Raw genomic sequence first — 19,288 nt, 5'->3', positions numbered from 1 at the left:
TCTTTGCTACAATAATTTATTTCCTCATTTATGTTCACTTTCACTAAGCTCCTCTTGCTGGACTATGTAAAGGTGACAATGTCTACATTCATATGATCAACCATTCTCGCTATAAATGCATTTATATTTGATCCTAATTTTACTACCAGCATTTTTACTTGTTTTTTCTCCCCCTCCTCTCTCTTCCTCCTTTTTAGCTGCATCGTTTTGGCCAATTCCCTCTTTTGATTAGCCATTTTTGTGAAATGTCACCTGAGGTCATCACTGGGAAAAACAAGGACACAACACAACTACACACTTTCTTGTCTGTGTTTGAAATAAATAACATGCTCAGTGATCACTTATAAATAGACTTTGAAAGAACTGACATGATTGCACACTGATCATGAAGCACGTTTATTACTTATGTAGTGATTTGCAGACCGAAATCAGCAGAGAAGTCTGTACTTTGAGCAATCACTCACATGGAATATTCTGGGTAGTCAAAATTTGAATTTCTTTTGGGGGACAGATGTTATTTAATCAATTCCTGGTAACTGAAATCATGTCTATGGGAATCATGCAAAGTCATGATCACCCATCTTCTCTGCTTAAGCTGTAATATCATAAATATCTCTGCTTTGGAGACTGGAGTTATGTGAGTTAATAATTATCACAAAACAATGAGAATTTGTAAATATCTTATTTAGTTTGCGTGTCCATCTTATTTTTTGACACAACAGGTAGGTCAAACATTTTTGTTTGTAAGCTATTATAATTCTTATCATTGGTGTCACTACCATTATTATTTTATGAATATTAATTATTAACCATATTGCATTATGAGAAATTCAAACAATACCAAGATGCTTTTAAAATTTTATTGTACACATATTTAGTTAAAGCAAGGTGTAGTATTTTAAAAAGCATTTTATTTTTAACTATAGATTCATAGAAAATTGCAAAAATAGTACAGGGAAGTCCTGTGCACCCTTTGCCCAGTTTCCCCAATGGTTACATGTTGTGTAACTGTAGCACAATATCAAAAGCAGGAACACATATTAGTAGCATATATGTGTACAGTTCTGTCATTTTAATCACATGTGTAGATTGGTGTAACAGCCGTGGCAAGATGCAGAACTATTCCTTCACCACAAAGGTCTTCCTCATGCCGCCATTGCATAGACACACCCAACTCTTCCCTGGCTGCCTGCTATCCCTACCTGGCAGCCACTAATCTCAAGTTTTCTTTTCAAAAATGACGAAAACTCTGTTCCTTGTTGTCACTAGGTACTATTCCATGGTCAATGATTTTGTGTGTATTAAATGTCTTCATGGGTTGTTTCGTATTCTTTCACTCTTTTGAAACTCAGCGTTTTTTTGAGATTCATCCATATTGATCATTGCTGATCTATTTCAAAAGTAGCATATAGTTACTGTTTTAAACATTCATCTGAGAGGCTTTTAACTAGTGACTTAAGTCCATTTACACCTAACACCATAAGTGGAATATTTGTTTTTATTTGTACTGTCTTACATTTAATTTTTCACTTACTTTTTCCCTGTTTCTTGTTTCTTTTTTCTTGCTTTCTATTGAAATGATTGGATTTATAATTTTTTCTTTTTTTGAAGTTACACATTGTTTCTATTCTTCTAATGAATATCCCAATTTTTTTGTATGTATTCTTGTTCTAAAACGTTTTTAAATTAATATGCATCTTTACATTTTTAGTAAACTTTCAGAACTTTGGAATGCATTTCTTGAGTCACTTTTCAAGTTTTGTAGTGTTTTATTTCTCTCATTTGTTTTGTCACTCTTCCTCCAGTTGTCATTACTGTCGTTGCTTACATTAATTCACATCTACCAATTTTTATTCTCCATTGTTTCTGCCTCTCTTTTTCAAAATCACTCCTATTGACAAATTTGGGACACAATAGACTTCACAGAACAATAGAAATAAGACAGTCCCAAGACTCCGGAGTGTAACATTACAGCAGATAGGTTAATACTCTTCATCCTCATCCTCTTACTCAGCACTATCTGCTTCAACCTTGTCATAAAGGTCTTTGTAAGAGCAGCCATGTCCTGGGCCTCAGAAAACCCTCCTTCCTCTCTGCCTTCACCCATGAACCAGTTGACAAAGGCATGCTTGGCATATATCAAGTGAAACTTGTGGTCCAGGCAAGCCCAGGCCTGAGCAATAGCTGTGGTGCTGCTCAGCATGCACACAGCTCCCTGTATTTTGGACACATCTCCACCAGGCACCACAGTGGGAGGCTGGTAATTAATGCCAACTTTGAAGCCCATGGGTACCAGTCCACAAACAGGATATTACACTTGGTCTATATGGTACCAATGGCAGCATTGACATCTATGGAAACCATGTCACCATGTTAAAACAAGCAGCAAGCCATGCATTTATGATGGTGAGGATCATATTTCACCATCTGGTTTGCTGGCTCAAAGCATGCATTGGAGATCTTTGCTAGCGTAAACTGTTCATGGTAGGTTTTCTCAGCAGAGATGACAGGGGCATATATGGCCAGAGAGACATGGATGCAAGGATAGGGCACCAGGCTGGCTGGTCTGGAATTCTGTCAGATCAACATTCAGGCTCCATTAAACCTCAGGGAAGCAGCGATGCAGGACACTATCTGGCTAATAAGGCGGTTTAGGTTAGTGTAGGTTGGGTGCTCCATATCAAGGTTTCTATGGTAGATGTTGTTGATGGCCATGTGGCAAACTGAGGCACAATCAGAGTGCTCCAGGGTGGTGTGGGTGGTGAGGATGGAGGTGTAGGGCTCAAGTACAGCTGTGAAAATAAGGGAGGCTGGGTAAATGGAACACTGCAGCTTGGACTTCTTGCCATAATTGGCAGAGAGGTTCCATTAGCAGGGAGGTGAACACAGAGCCAGTTTCCCCACCAAAGCTGTGCTCTCTCTATTCTCACTTTGCTGATTATCTTAATCATAAATGGGTACTGTACTTTATCAAATGCATTTTCAGCATCTATTGATATGATCGTATGATTTTTGTCTTTCATTTTGTCTATGTGGTATATTACCTTGATTGATTTGTGAGTATTATACCATCCTTGCATCCTTGGGATGAATCTCACTTGATCATGGTGTGTGATTTTCTTAATGTATTGCTGGATCTAGTTTGCCAATATTTTGTTGAGGATTTTAGCATCTATATTCATCAGAGATATTGGCCTAGTTTTCTTTCTTTGTTGTGTCTTTACCTAGTTTTGGAATTAGGATAATACTGGTCTTGTATAAAGAGTTTGAGAGTCTTCTCGCTTCTTGAATTTTTTGGAATAGTTTGAGAAGGATAAGAGTTAGTTGTTCCCTAAATGTTTGACAAAATTCACCTGTGAAGCCATCTGGTCCAGAACTTTTGTGTGTTGGGAGTTTTTTGATTACTGGTTCAATTTCGTTAGTTGTTATTGGTCTTCTCAGGCTTTCTGCTTGTTTTTGATTCAGTTTTGGAGACAATATTTTTCTAGAAATTTGTCCATTTCACTTGGGTTGTCAAATTTCTCAGCATATAGTTATTTGCAGTAATTTCTTATGATCCTTTGTATTTCTGTGGTATTGGTTATAGTTTCTCCTCTTTGGTTTCTGATTTTAATTATTTGGGTTCTCTCTCAATTTTCCTTGATGAGTCAGGTTAAAGGCTTATCTATTTGTTTATCTTTTCAAAGAACAATCCTGGATTTATTGATCTTTTGACTTGTTCCTTTAGTCTCTGTGTCATTTAATTCTACCCTCATCTTGATTATTTCCTTCCTTCTACTTGCTCTGGGCTTTATTGTTGTTCTTCTAGTTCTTGCAGATGTAGAGTTAGGTGTTTATTTAACATTTTTCTATGTTTTAGGTAGGCCTGTATTGCTATGAACTTTCCTCTCAGGACTGCCTTTGCTATATCCTATAGGTTTTTGGCTATTGTGTGTTCAATTTTATTTGTTTCCAGAAAAATTTTGATTTCTTCCTTGATCTCATTGTTAAGCCATTCATTGTTTAATAGCATGTTATTTAGTCTCCATGAATTTGAATGTTTTTGAGTTTTTCCCCTGAGGTTGGTTTCTAGTTTCAAGCCATTGTGATCTGTGAAAATGCTTGATATGATTTCAATTTTCTCAAATTTGTTGATGCTTGTTTTCTGTCCTAGCATGTGGTCTATCTTTGAAAATGTTCTATGTGCATTTGAAAAGAATGTATAGTTTGCTTCTTTGGGGTGAAAGTTTCTATATATTAATTAAGTACATTTGACCTAGAGTGTTGTTCAATGCAACAATGTCCTTGTTGATTCTTTGCTTGGAAGATCTACCCATCTTTGACAATGAGATGTTAAAATCTTCTATGATGAGTGTGCTGCTCTTGATATCATTCTTTCAGTCCTCCAAGATTTTCCTTGTATATTTGGGTGCTCCTATATTGGGTACATATATGCTTACAAGGGTTACATCTTCTTGATTGACTACTTCCTTAAGTATTATGTAGTGTCCTTCTTTGTCTCTTTTTATGGCCTTTATTTTGAAATCTATATTCTCTGATATTAGTATTGCTACCCCAGCTTTTTTTTTCAGGTTCATTTGCTTGGAATACTTTTTTCCATCCTTTCGCTTTCAATCTGTGTAGATCTTTTGCTCTGATGTGGGTCTCTTATAGACAGCATATATGCAGGTTTTGTTTTTTTATCTATCCAGCTACGCTATGTCTTTTGATTGGAGCATTTAATCCATTTACATTTAAGGTTATTATTGATAGGTACTTATTCTTTGCCACATTACCCCTTTGTACCTGTGTTCTTGTCTCTCTCACTCTTTTTCTTCATATTCTTAAAGCAGTCCTTTTAGCATCTCTTGCAATGCTGGTTTGGTGGAGATGTATTCTTTCAGCCTTCTTTTGTCTGGGAAACTCCTTATTTTACCTTCCATTTTAAATGAGAGCCTTGTTGGGTAGAGTAGTCTTGGTTTCAGGCTTAAGCTTTCATTAGTTGAATATTTCTTGCCATTGCCTTCTGGCTTATAGGGTTTCTCTTGAGTAATCAGCTAGCTAATAACCTTATCAGAGTTCCTTTGTTTATTTATTATTAGCTGTTTCTCTCTTGCCTTTAAGATTCTCTCATTGCATGTAAAATTTGCAATTTTAATTATGATGTGTCTTGGAGTGGGCCTCTTTGGGTTTATCTTGATTGGGACCCTCTGTGCTTCCTGGGTTTGCATGACTTTTCTCTCATTAAATTGGGGAAGTTTTCTGTCATTAGCTTTTCGAACAGGTTTTCTATCCCTTGCTCCTCTTCTTCTCCTTCTGGTATCACTATGGTATGGATATTATTCCATTTCCTGTTGTCCTGCAGCTTTCTTAACCCCTCTTCATTCTTTTTGAGTGTTTTTTGTTTTGTTTTGTTTTGCTGCTCTGTCTGGGAATTTTTTTATTTTGTCCTCCAGCTCGCTGATTTATTCCTCTGCTTCATCTAGCCTGCTTTTAATTTTTTCTGCTGTGTTCTTCATTTCAGATATTATATTCTTCATTTCCTCTCATCTCTTATTGATAGTTTCTATGTCGTTTTTCATGCTGGTGTACTTTGTAGCGAGTTCTTTGCAGCTTTCCTGGAGTTTTTCATAGTTCTCACTGAGCTCATTCAGCACCTGTATAACCATTGTTTTGAACTAAATGTCTGATAGTTTGCTTGCTTCTATTTCATTTAGCACTCTTTCTGGGGATTCCTTCTTTCCTTTTGATTAGGGGTTGTTTCTTTGTCTCCCCCTTTTAGGTAACTCTGTGTTTATTTCTGCATATTAGATTGATCTGTTTTTGCTCCCTGCTTGTGGTATGAACTTTCTGTGGTAGGAGACCTCTGGGATTCTGTGGTGCACACTCCTTGATCTCCTAAATTTGATGCTCTTGTGATGCTTTTTATGCTGTTTATGTTGGCTCTATGGTTGTAATTGGGTTTGGGTTCTTGTTGGGTCATTCTTTGGTGAGTCCTTCCCTCTGGCTGGCTGAGAGTCACTCTGCCCAACAAGTCTTGTATACAGTTAAACAGGTGCACTGTCTTCTCTTTCTGGACCACCCTTGGTGATGTTTGTTGGTGTCCCTGTCTGACCCTAGGCAGCCTGTTCAAAACTACCAGGGATTCACAGTCTGTAGCTGTTTCCTTCAGTTGTTAATTTAGTCAACCAGTCACATTGTCGTGAAGTGGTTTCTTCTGTCTGTACTTAGTTACAAGGCCTCTCTCCAGCTACTGTTCAGTTGGCTATTCCAGGTAACTTCTCCACAATTTAGCTATAATTCCAGATTGGTCCCCAGATGAGGTCGGTGCAGCCTCCACTTACTCCTCCACCATCTTGGATCTCCTTATAGTTTCTTTTAGATTATCTCATTACCAGATGCTTTTGGGTTCTGATCTATCTGTTGTAATGCTCGCTGTATTCATGTTGGAATATTTTTATTTAGAATTTGTACTTTGGAATTCATGTCATCTTTTTTTTCATCTTTATTTTTTATTTTTTTTATTTTCTTTTTTATTTTTTGAGAGAGGGGGAGGAGAAAGAGTGGGGGGAGACTCTTATCTTTTTAATGATTGTGTGTATATTTATTTGTCCAGAGTTAAAGAAATATGCTGAAAAAATAACCGTCAATCTAGAATTCTGTAATGCTAATAAAGAGTAGTTTTGCATTTTCCTCTACCAGTTGTTGTAAATTTAGTAGTGTAAGTAAATTTTTATGCTATTTTTTTGGTTTAATGATTCCTATGAGACAAGATAACACAGGCTGAGTCTTCACCGTCAAATAATTTTTTTAATCCTTACAGAACTCTTGGGAGGGGTGGTTTCTGTTTTTGTCTTTTAAACTTTGGGGTAGAATCCTTATCATACAATGAAGAAACAGTGCTTTGGGGGTCCCAACTTTATTAAAGGTTTTATTTCTATCTCTTTATGTGCATAAAGTTCAAGGCCACATCTGTTACCCCTGTATGGAAAATGAAGCCTTAGCCTCTGGCCTCTAGGCCTATAATTCTCCCACATCTCTGACTGATCCATTTGTCTTGTAAGCTGCCTGTTTTTCTCTGGCACCTGCATGTTTCTCTTTCTTTCAATAGACATAAGATATATACTTGTCTTCTTGTTATACATATACTTAGTATTTTATATTTTACTACTTTAAAATGATATTTATTTAAAAAATTTAGTGTAGGCTATGATGTTCAAGGTCAGCCAAACTGAGATTGGCAAAATTTTATTTTTCATTGATAGGCATACTTTGTTTTGTAAGTACTATAAAATGAGAAAATATAAGAAAACAAATGCTGTGGATGTTAAAACTGAGATGGTAAATTCACAAAATATTTTTCTTGTTATTCTAATTCCAATAAAGTAAAGATAATTAAATTGCACATTCCAACTGTAAATTGATCCCATTTCTACTAATGAAGGAGGTTGGAGGTAGTGATGGTGAGGAAGATAGTTACAGGTTGCTCATCATAACTTGCAGTTTCAGTTGCTTCTTCATTGACAGTGAAGGCTACATTTTATTTTGAGGGCCAGAGTGGAAAGAGATTTTTCTGTTTTTCCCTTCTCCTGGAGGCACTATATAGAAGAAGGAGCAAGAGCACAACAATGTGAACAAATTCTTTTCTAAGGAAACATAAGTTCAGACTAAATAATAAAGTTACTTCCCCAAATAGAACAATATTTCAGGCTCTGTCACTACATAGTATGAAGTGTCTAGAGAAATACAACATAACTTAATCACCTAAGAATCTTGCTGAAAAAATTAGACACTTTTTTTCAAGTAGAATATGGCATGGAATATTTACTAGTGAGAAAAAAAACTCCAAACTTTTAATTTTGAGAGCTTATGTACCTATTTTGACATAGTACCTATTTAATAGTACCTATTTTGACATTAGAATCACTTAGTTTGAATCCAAATTTTGTTATCTACTAATTCTGGTGCTCTTGGAAAATAACATAAATTCTCTGACTCTAGTTTATTTATCTATAAAGCGACAAGAATAATACCAAACTCCCATGCTTCTAGTGAGAGTTCAAATGAAACACTCGTGAAATATGTAAAGCACTTAGCACACTGCCTGTGCATGATGATCACTGATGTACAAAAGCCACTCTCTGCCATGAGCACAGAGATTTCAGAATCACTTGGGGTGAAAAAGTCTCCAAAAGACTGGGAATGTAAGGAGCTCATCTCTCATCTAATTTGTTCAAATTCTGGGATTCCTAAGGCACAACAAATAGAGGAGGTAATATTATTCCCAAAGCTTGACAATATTGTTGTGGGAATTTTTCTGTTCTATGAGTCCCAATTTACAGAAAACTAATCCTTGTTTGAAAAGAAAAGAACAATGTTACTTTTTGTAAATAAGCCTCTGTGGGTGCCCTATGTTAATGTGCATGATCTGGTAGAAATACTTTTATTCTCTAGTACCTACTTAGGAAAAAGATTGTAACAGAAAAATGTTTTCAGAAAACCACAAATCTTCTTTTCACTTGGTCAAAAAGTTCTAAGTGCAGATAATTTTTACAATGATTAGAAAGTATGTGCCTTATAAATAAAGCATTCTATTCTTTGCTTTTAATTTGCTTATCTGTTTTTTTCTAAGCAACTTTGCATCTTCTGTGCTGGGCTTGAAAACTTAACAATTATCTTATTCTTTGAAAAGGCAGTGGTGACATTGAGTCACCTGAGTTTCATCTCCGGGCAACAATGACAAATGGTCACTTGCAGTGCAAAGATCAAGTGCTGAGAGTGTGAGGTCAGCTGCTTTACACGACACCTAACATGACTGTCAGTTCTCAGGGACCTTATCGAAAGGCGGGGTGGCGACATGGAGTACCCATCACTAAGGTGCCATGTCTGGCATCTAAATAGTGTTCAGTAATTCCAGCGGAGCCAAGTTATTAGAGATCTAATTGCCATTGTCTAATAAATTCCTTTGAGGTCTTTGTGTGTTAGTTCACTTAAATATTCAATGTATCCATCTACAAGCAGTTATTAAAATATAATTGTTTCATAAATTTTTATTTTTCAATTCCAAAATGCCCTCATGAATTAATAAATGGCATTTATATAGAATAAGAATATTCATCAATAATGCAAGATTTTCTTGTGTCATTGGGGGTATAACCTTACTATCCTGTTGATCAGAAACTCTGGGGAAATAACATACCTTTTGTAATACATTTCTATCTTAGATATTCTAGATCATTTTTAGCTGGAGAGTTTTTACTTTGAACAAAAGGGTTTTTTATTCATATCTTATTTCCAATAGAGTTTATTTGAACTCATCATCATCCTAAGTTTATTTTCATTTATTACTTTCTTGCTTGCTTTTCCCAAGCTGGCTATGAATACACAGTGGACTTTAAAATAGCAAGGGTAATTTTCTTTAAAATAAGCAATAATGGACTTGTCCTCAATTAGGGGAATAGAACATAACCTTCCCAAGGAATTTAGATGTTCCCCAAAATGCTGGCCAATAGTCAACAAATAGGGAAATATAAAATTTCTCCAGACGAGTGAATGCTTCCTTAAGTGACCTGATTGACAGCTCCAGGCTTGCCCAGTGACACTGTCATTTGAGGGATCCTACACTTTTTTCTCCCGGGTTTTCTGAAGTCTCTCTGGTGTCATAAGGGGACAAACCCCTGTGGTACTGGCAGACCCCTCTCTGTCAGAGGGCTAAGACCTGGGCTAATTCATTGCAGTGCAGTTTAATTAAACTGCACCAGAGTTGTTTCCCTGGTAAAATAAGTGTGGGAAGAGAATGTGTGTCAAAAGGGACATGCCCCTTACTGTGTGCACTTTATTGTTACACCACAGCTAATATATTGTGGGAATTCCCATGGAGTCAATGATAAACTGTATTATCGAGCTCCATAAAATAGGCATTCTACTAGTGCAGGTTACTGTAGCTCACAATTCTATTAATCCTTCTAATTTATTATATTATAGCTGTATGTGAGGTCTCATAAATTTATTATACCCCTTTCATCTAAAAAGAAACCCACCATGCTTGTTTCTCCTCTCAAATAAAACCTCTTATTATTTTTTGTGTCTGTCTCTAAAAATGTAATAGCCACTTGTAAGAAAATATAATTACTGGCTGAGAAATGTAAACTGCATTTGACATGTCTTCTACTCTAAAATTAAAAAATTCTATTAAACCTTGCTGTATGGGTACAAACACTGAGCATGAAGACCCGTTGGATTTTTATTTCCAGTTTTCTGGCAATAAGTTCATATAAATGACATCTTTATAATTTTTACTGTTTTTCTCATTTTGTTTATGATACAGGAATTTACTCAAGTTCTCTTTCTTCCTTACCATTTACATTGGAGGTCTGTGAAAGGGCAGAGATAACATCTGCTTCGTTCATTTCTATGTGTCCAATGGCAAGTACAATGCCTGGTACATATTAGAGATTGAATAAATGTGTGTAAAGTAAATGTGGTGAATGCAATAGAAAATTCTGTAATTTCCTTGCGTAAATCCTCATCTAATTTTTACCTTTATATTTATTAACATGTTTATTAATAAAATAGTTCATTTTTATCTGGTGGACTTTCACAAAGATTTAGTTTACTGGATAAGATGATAATAGCTAAAAAAATACAAGAATAAGTTTATTAAGTTATGAAATTTTAGTGGGTTACATTTCCTCTTAGTTTTAGAAATCCTGTTGCCTCAAAGTCAGCTAAAGCTTGGGCCTTGAGAATAAAACAAAGATTCTGTGGGCTGGCCCTCACATGATAGGAAGAAACGTGAAATGAGAGACACTCCATATCCATTGCTGATTAGAATTATACATGAATTTTTTGTGAATAAGCTGAGATGAACCTTGTGATATATGCCTTTCAATTAGGCATCCTCATTTTGTTATCCTTAAGCAAAAAGGAAAGTGCTGGTTGCCACAGAATGACTGGGCAAGGCATAGAACTCTAGCTCCTTGAAGTTACTATCTCACATTCTAAGTGAACAATGAAAATACCAAATTGTCTTCATAGTAAATTTTGCTTTAGAGCACTGTGTATGAGCAAAAATGATATGAGTGTAGTACAGGTGGTTGAGAATTACAAAAGGAGTGAAGATGATTGGCATTGTCAGCATATTATTAGAGTGATCAAATGAAGCTTGGAAATAGAATTGCTAGACTTCCAGCCAAGATGGAGACATAGGTGGAAACGCTGTGCCTCCTTGCACAACCAAGTTTAAAGACAACAAAGTTTTAATAACTAATACACAACCAAAACAGAGAAAATTGAACCATACAGAAGTTCAACAACAACAAACTGTTCAGGTAGACTGGTAAGAGGGGCAGAGCCAGTGGCTGGTGGAGCAGGGTCACGCAGGAAAAATCGGCCAGCTGGACCAGGTGCAGGTGGCTGTTGGCAGATCCCAGGCATGGAGTGGCAACAGGCAGACGCAGTGAGGGCAGAAGATAGCTGGCTGACCGTGGTCACACATTCGTGCACAGATAAACCAGGCAGAGGAGCGAACAGTGAGACAGACCACGCAGGCCCCAGCAGCTTGTGGGAAGCAGCAGAGGGGACTACTATTGCCCCTCTCTGACCCTGCCCCCACATACAGCCTCACAACCCAGCCAATGGGTTGCCCCACCCTGGTGAATACCTAAGGCTTCACCCTTCATATGTAACAGGCACAAACAGACCAAACATTATGGCTCAAGAACAGCTCAAAGCCCCAGAGCCAATACTTCTAACTGACCATAGCCAACCTATCAGATGCACAGTTCAAAACACTGGTGATCAGGATGCTCACAGAACTGGTTGATTTTAGTCACAGATTAGAGGAACATATGAAGGCTAAACTAATTGAAATGAAGGGAAATACACAGGAAAACAATAGTGATGGAAAGGAAACGGGGACTCAAATCAAGGGAGTGGAACAGAAGAAAGAAAAAAATGACCAAACAGAAAAATATGAAGAAACAAGAATTCAAAAAAAGGAGGAGAGGCTTAGGAACCTCCAGGACATCTTTAAAGGTTCCAACATCCGAATTATAGAAGTACCAGAAGGGGAAGAGGAAGAGTGACAAGTGGTAAACTTATTTGAACAAATAATAAAGAAGAACTTCCCCAATCTGGCAAAGGCAATAGACTTCCAGGAAATCCAGGAAGCTCAGAGAGTCCCAAAGAAGGTGGACCCAAGGAGGAACACACCAAGGCACATCATAATTACATTAGCTAAGATCAAAATGAAGGAGAGAAGCCTAGAAGCAGCAAGAGATAAGGGGACAGTCACCTACAAAGGAGTTCCCATCAGACTGTCAGCTGATTTCTCAACAGAGACCTTACAGGCAAGAAGGAGCTGGAAAGTATTCCAAGTCATGAAATGCAAGGACCTACATCCAAGATTGCTCTATCCAGCAAAGCTTTCATTTAGAATGGAAGGACAGATAAAGTGCTTCTCAGATAAGGTCAAGTTCAAAGAGTTCATCATCACCAAGCCCTTATTATATGAAATGTTAAAGGGATTTATTTAAGAAAAGAAGATAAAAAATATGTACAGTAAAGTGACAGCAAACTCACAATTATTAACAACCTCACCTAAACAAAAACAAAAACAAAGCAAACGGCTAGAATAGGAAGAGAATCACAGAAATGAAGATCACATGGAAGGTTATGAACAAGGGAGCGGGAGGGGGAGAGAGGGGAAAAAGTACAGAGAATAAGTAGCATAGCTTGTAGATGGAAAATAGACAGGGGCAGGGTAAGAATAATATGGGAAAAGTAGAAGCTAAAGAACTTGTGACACATTGACATGAACTAAAGGGGGGTGTGGGGGGAAAGGGGGTGGGCAGGGTGGAGGGAAATGAAGGGGGGAAATGGGACAACTGTAATGGCATAATCAATAAAATATATTAAAAAATAAAATACTATAAATTAAATATATAACATGAGTGATTTCTTCTACATTTTAAATAACAAAGGGGAGTCTAATAACACATAAATAAAATAAGTAACTACTTCAATGATTTTATAAATTTATTTTGATAAAAAATAGAAGTGAAGCCCTGGCTGAGTAGATTGAGTGCTGGCCTGCAAACGGAAGTGTTGCCAGTTCCATTCCCAGTCTAGGGCACATGCCTGGGTTGCACGTCAGGTCCCCAGTAGGGGTCATGTAAGAAGAAACCACACATTGATGTTTCTTTTCCTCTCTTTCTCCCTTTCATCTGCTCCTTCTAAAATTAATGAATAAAATCTTAAAAAACATAGAAATTACATTTAATCTCTGTAATTGAAAGCACAAAGATTGTTTCTATATTGGCAAAACTAACCTAGCCTTTGTAAAATATCTAGTGTTTTCAATTTTGGCATGAAAAATATAATAAAGAAAATGAAATTAAAATATTTTCAAATGTTATGTTTCATTTTGATAATAGAAGGATTGAATAAATATACATTTAAGAACTTTAACATGTTCTTATTAATGTAATACAAATGGTCACTTTGGATTTTTAGGAATATAGGTAAGAAAAGTTTATTCCCTCCTGGATCAAGATACAAGAACATTTTTTAACACAATGATTGACACAGAAATTTACATACAGTGTCACTAAGAAGTGACCAATGCTTTCTAAAATATATTTCAGTTGTATTATGTGAGATTCAGCAGATATATGTGAGGTATTATGTGGGGAAATTCAAGGTTTTTTTTTTTTTATACTAAGGATTTTTATTTATTTATTTTTATAACTATTTACTTTTTTTTATTGATTATGCTGTTACAGTTGTTCTATTCCCCCTTTATTCCCCTCCACCCTACCCCCCATCCCCACCATCACCCCCCCTTTAGTTTATGACCATGTGTCTCAAGTCCTTTAGATTCTATATTTCCCATGCTATTCTTGCCCCCCCATCTATTTTCTATCTACTGTCTATGCTACTTATTTTCTGTACCTTCTCCCCCCATCTCCTTCTCCCACTCACTTGTTGCTAACCCTCCTTGAGATCTTCATTTCTATGTTTACACTCCTGATCTAGCTGTCCTTTTAGTTTGCTTTCGTTTTAGGTGTGGTTGTTAATAACTGTGAGTTTGTTGTCCTTTCACTGTTCATGTTTCTTTAACTTCTTTTTCTTAGATAAGTCCCTTTAACATTTCATATAATAAGGGCTTGGTGATGATGAACTCCTTGAATTTGGTCCTATCTGAGAAGCACCTTATCTGTCCTTCCGTTCTAAATGAAAGTTTTGCTGGGTAGAGCAATCTTGGTTGTAGGTCTTTAGATTTCATGACTTGGAATACCTCTTTCCAGCCCCTTCTTGCCTGTAAGGTCTCTTTTGAGAAATCCGCTGACAGTCTGATGGGGACTCCTTTGTAGGTGACTGTCCCCTTAGCTCTTGCTGCTTCTAGGATTCTCTCCTTCATTTTAATCTTGGCTAATGTAATTACGATGTGCCTTGGTGTGTTTCTTCTTGGGTCCAACTTCTTTGGTACTCTCTGAGCTTCCTGGATTTCCTGGAAGTCTATTTCCTTTGCCAGATTGGGGAAATTCTCCCTTTATTATTTGTTCAAATAAGTTTTCCACTGGTGGCTGTGCCTTTCCCCCTTCTGGTACCCCTATAATTCGGATGTTGGAGCGTTTAAAGATGTCCTGGAGGTTCCTAAGACTCTCCTCATTTCTTTGAATTCTTGCTTCTTGACTCTTTTCTGTTTGGCCATTATTTGCTTTCTTCTGGTCCACTCCATTGATTTGAGTTCCAGTTTCCTTTTCATTGCTATTGGTGTCCTGTGCAATTCCATTCATTTCAATGAGTTTCGCCTTCATATATTTGTCTAATTTGTCCGTATAATCAACCAGTTCTGTGAGGATCCTGATCACCAATTTTTTAAACTGTGCGTCTGTGAGTTTTGCTATTTCTTCATCGCTTAGATTTATTTCTGGGGCTCTGAGATCCTCCTGCGCCATTCTTGGTCTGTTCTGGCCCTTTAAGTGTGAGAAGCCGGTGGCTTGGATTCCCAGGTCGCTGGGTTGTGACACTGTATGTGGGGGCGTGGCCAGAGCGGGGAAATGGCGACCCCCTCTGCCGCTTCTCACAGCTGGGTGCGGAGGAGGAGTGCCGTAGGTGGTTCACCTGGGCCGGGCCACTCAGAGTCGCTGGGTTATGACGCTGTATGTGGAGGTGGGGTCAGAGCAGGGAAATGGCGGCGCCCTCCGCTGCCGCTTGCCGTGGGGACCTGCCGGCCTGGTCCAACCGCCCACTTCCTCGCCTGTCCACCCTCGCACAAATGCGCGACCTCAGTCAACACGCAGCCCCGGCCCAGCTGTCTCCCCCGAGGTCGCTCGCCTGGTTGCTCGCTGGGTCGCTCACTAGGTCTGACCCTGCGTCTGGATTCCACGGGCCTGAGTGTGTCTGGCCGAGTCCTCCTGTGCAACCCTGCTCCTCCAGCCGCTGGTTTCGCCCCTTACCGGTCAGGCTGAAGAATTTGTTGTTAACGGACTTCCGAAAAGTTCAATTTTCCGTGTTCTGGCTGTGTTTTCTGTTGCTAATATTTAGTTTTCTCTAATCTTGGTTGTGGGAGAAGGCACGGCACATCCACCTATGCCTCCATCTTGGCGGAAGTCCTCAAATTCAAGGTTTTTAAAAAACAATTATGTATTGTAGAGTAGCTGTTAATAGACCTATATTAAAAATATCAGACATCCCTGCTTCTAATCCTTGCTCAAATGTTAGAATATTAATAATCCTTGTAAATTTAACCTCAAAGTCTCAGTATTTTTATCTGTAAAAAAAGAAATAAGATATCTATGTAATCCAATAAAAATTCTTGACATATACTTGATTCTTAAAGAAAAAATAACTTGCCACAACAGTCTTAAATATGCCATTTTCCTAACTTTAAAGTGAATGAGATTAATAAATGGCAAATTAATATTTTTACTTTAATTTCAAAATTAATTTTTAAATAACATTAAGGCATAATGTTTGACATAAAATAACTTTAAATCATATGGAATTGTTGGAAGGGAGAGATCATGCTATATCACAGTAAAATAGCACACCATAGAAAGAACAATAATTCTTAGAAAAGAAACATTGTTAGCATGATGTCTTCATTTGCCAAAATAACTATTTTGCTTTCTGTAAATAATGAGCAAATTGAAGGCACTCTCTGCACTTTGCCAAATCAAGGAGGCCCACCTGCCTTAATATTTGCCATTCTGTTATTTTATCTTAGATTGCTTTTGATTTGATGTTATGTTGCTAGGTTTGTAGGCAACACTGCAGTTGCAATTTAGGTGCCTGCATTCTTAGGGCTTCTCATGTGACTTAACCTCTGTAAACTCTCTTGCCTTCACCTGGTACATAATCCAGAGCGAGAACGAGCATGTGAAGTTGGAGGGCCCAGGAGAAGGGTAATGTGATCTTTGACCTGCTTGGCTTGCTTGTGACATATTGTGTAAAGATTTTGGGAAGTGTTGTCTTAGGTAATCCATCATGGAGCCTTTTGGTATAAACTTGGTGACCTTGTTATTCTAGCACAAGTATAATCCTGATGTGGCTAGTGTTTTGAAAAAATTTTATTAATATATTTTATTGATTATGCCACTACAGTTGTGGCATAATCAATATGCTCATTTCTCCCCTTTCATTCCCCTCCACCCTGCACACCCCTCTTCTCCTCACTTCCTCCCTTTAGTTCATGTCCAAGTGTCATAAGTTTTTAAGCTTCTATATTTCCCATACTACTCTTACCCTTCCCTTGTCTATTTTCTCCCCACCATCTATGCTACTTACTCTCTGTACCTTCTCCCCCTTCTCCTCCTCCCACTCCCCTGTTGCTAACCCTCCATATGATCTTCATTTCTATGGTTCTGTTCCTGATCTAGCTGTCCTCCTAGTTTGCTTTTGTTTTAGGTGTGGTTGTTAATAACTGTGAGTTTGCTGTCCTTTCACTGTTCATCTTTTTTATCTTCTTTTTCTTAGATAAATCCCTTTAGCATTTCATATAATAAGGGCTTGTTGATAATGAAATCCTTGAATTTGATCTTATCTGAGAAGCACTTTATCTGCCCTTCCATTCTAAATGAAAGTTTTGCTGGATAGAGCAATCTTGGATGTAGGTCTTTGGATTTCATGACTTGGAATAATTCTTTCCAGCCCCTCCACAGTGGTTGCACCAGTCTGCATTGCCACCAACAGTTCATGAGGGTTCTCTTTTCTTCACATCCTCACCAACACTTGCTTGTGGATTTATTGATGATAGCCATCTAACATGTATGGGGTGATATCTCGTTGTTAAATTTGCATTTCTCTGACAGTAAGCATCTTTTCATGTATCTATTGGCCATCTGTATGTACTCTTTGGAGAACAGGTACTATTTAGGAACTTTGCCCATTTTTTAAATTGAGTCGTTTGTTGTTTTTGCTGTTGAGTTGTGTAAGTTCCTTATATATTGTAGATATAAACTTTTATCATATATATCACTGGACAATGTGTTTTTTCCATTCAGTGCATTGTCTTTTGAATTTGTTGATGATTTCCTTGGTTGTGAAAAGACTTAATTCAATGTAGTCCATTGTTTTTCTTTTATTTCCAGGGTTTCGAACTCTGTGTTTGGTTGGTTGGGTATCTCTTCATTGATTAGTTCTATTTATTGGACCTTTGATGTGTTCTTTCATTTGGGCCATATTTTTTGTCTTGGCACACTTGTTATGTAGTAAGGGGTGGAGCCTTAGGTGTTCATCTGGGTGGGGCAACCCACAAATCACTTCACTGTGGTGCTGTATGTGGGGGAGGAGTCCAAGAGGGAACAGAGCCACTTGCTCAATTCTCAGTCATTTTTTAGTCACTCCTGTGTTACACACAAGCAATTTGAGCTCTTCTTATGCTGATTCCCTGGTGGGTGGGTTTGTATACATTCTAGGTTCCTGTGGGTCTCTCCAACAAACTCTCCTGTGAGGCCAGGATTTCATTCTACCACCACAACCCCCACAGATTTTTATTGTCAGAGGTTTTGAGGCTGTATTACTCTGCACTGGAACCCTGGGGTTGCACAGTCTGTCTTGCTCCTGAGTTGTTCCTCCTGGTTATCTGCACACAAATGTGGGACCACCCAGTCTGCCAGCTACCACCTTGCTGTGAGTCCTCTCTGCCATGGCTGCTTGTCTCTGCCCCTCCTACTAGTCTGGATGAATGTTTCTTCTTTAACTCCTTGGTTGTTGGAATTCCACACAATTTGATTTTTTGGCAGTTCTGTTTTTTTTTTTTTTTAATTATCCTTCTTTTGGTTTTGTGAGGAGGCAAAGTATATCTACCTATGCCTTCACATTGGCTGGCAGTTGAATTCCATGTTCTTTTGATTACTATGACCTTGTAGTATTTGATATTAGGTAGCATGATACCTTCAACTTTGTTCTTCTTTCTCAACGTTGCTGTGGCTACAGGGTCTTTTATGGTTCCAAATAAATTTTAGAACATATGTTCAAATTCTGTGAAATATGCCATCAGTATCTTGATAGGAATTGAACTGAATCTATATATTGCTTTGAGTAGTATAGACATTTTAATGATGTTAATTCATCCTAAACATGAACATGGCATATGTTCCACTTATTTGTATCTTCTTCAATCTTTCTTCAATGACTTAAAATTTCGAGTACAGGTCTTTTACATCCTTGGTTAAATACAGGGTTTAGCATAAATAATATCATCTCTGAGTCTCTTACTATAGCCTTTATTTTAAAGTCTATCTTGTCTGATATAAGTACATATTGCTAGTCCAGGTTTTTCCATTTTGATTTGCATGAAATATCTTTTCCATCCTTTTACTTTTAGTCTGTGTATATCTTTTGTTCTGAAGTGGATGTCTGATAGACAACACATATATGGTTCTTGGTTTCTTATCTATTCAACTACCCTATGTCTTTTGATGAGAGCATTTAAGCCATTTACATTTAAAGTGATTGTGATGGGTACATATTTCTTGCCATTTTATTCTTTTAACTGTATTCCTCTGTTTTTCTTTGTCTCTTTTTTCTTATTAAAGAAGACCATTTATCATTTCTTGTAATACTGGTTCGGTGGTAATGAACTCCTTTAGCTTTGTCTTATCTGGGAAGCTCTTTATTTATTCTTTGATTTTAAATTATAGCTTTGCTGGGTAAAGTAGTCTCGGTTTTAGGTCTTTACTTTTCATCACTTTGAATATTTCACACCAGTCCCTTCTGGCCTGCAGTGTCTTTGTTGAGAAATCAGCTGACAGTCTTATGGGAACTCTCTTGTAGGAGCTGTCTTTCTGTTGCCAGTTTT

General features: G+C 37.5%; 1 pseudogene; it reads right to left on the bottom strand.

Moving 5' to 3' along the window:
- Positions 1–1,982: 1,982 nt before the first annotated feature.
- LOC119045305 (tubulin alpha-1C chain-like) lies at positions 1,983–3,365 on the bottom strand (annotated as a pseudogene).
- Positions 3,366–19,288: the final 15,923 nt, after the last annotated feature.

The sequence above is a fragment of the Artibeus jamaicensis genome, unplaced genomic scaffold (assembly GCF_021234435.1).
Source record: "Artibeus jamaicensis isolate MK-2021 breed Jamaican fruit bat unplaced genomic scaffold, CSHL_Jam_final contig_452, whole genome shotgun sequence".
Taxonomy (NCBI): Eukaryota; Metazoa; Chordata; class Mammalia; order Chiroptera; family Phyllostomidae; genus Artibeus; species Artibeus jamaicensis.
Note: the sequence above shows the minus strand (reverse complement) of the source record. Positions and strands in the feature narration are given on the sequence as shown.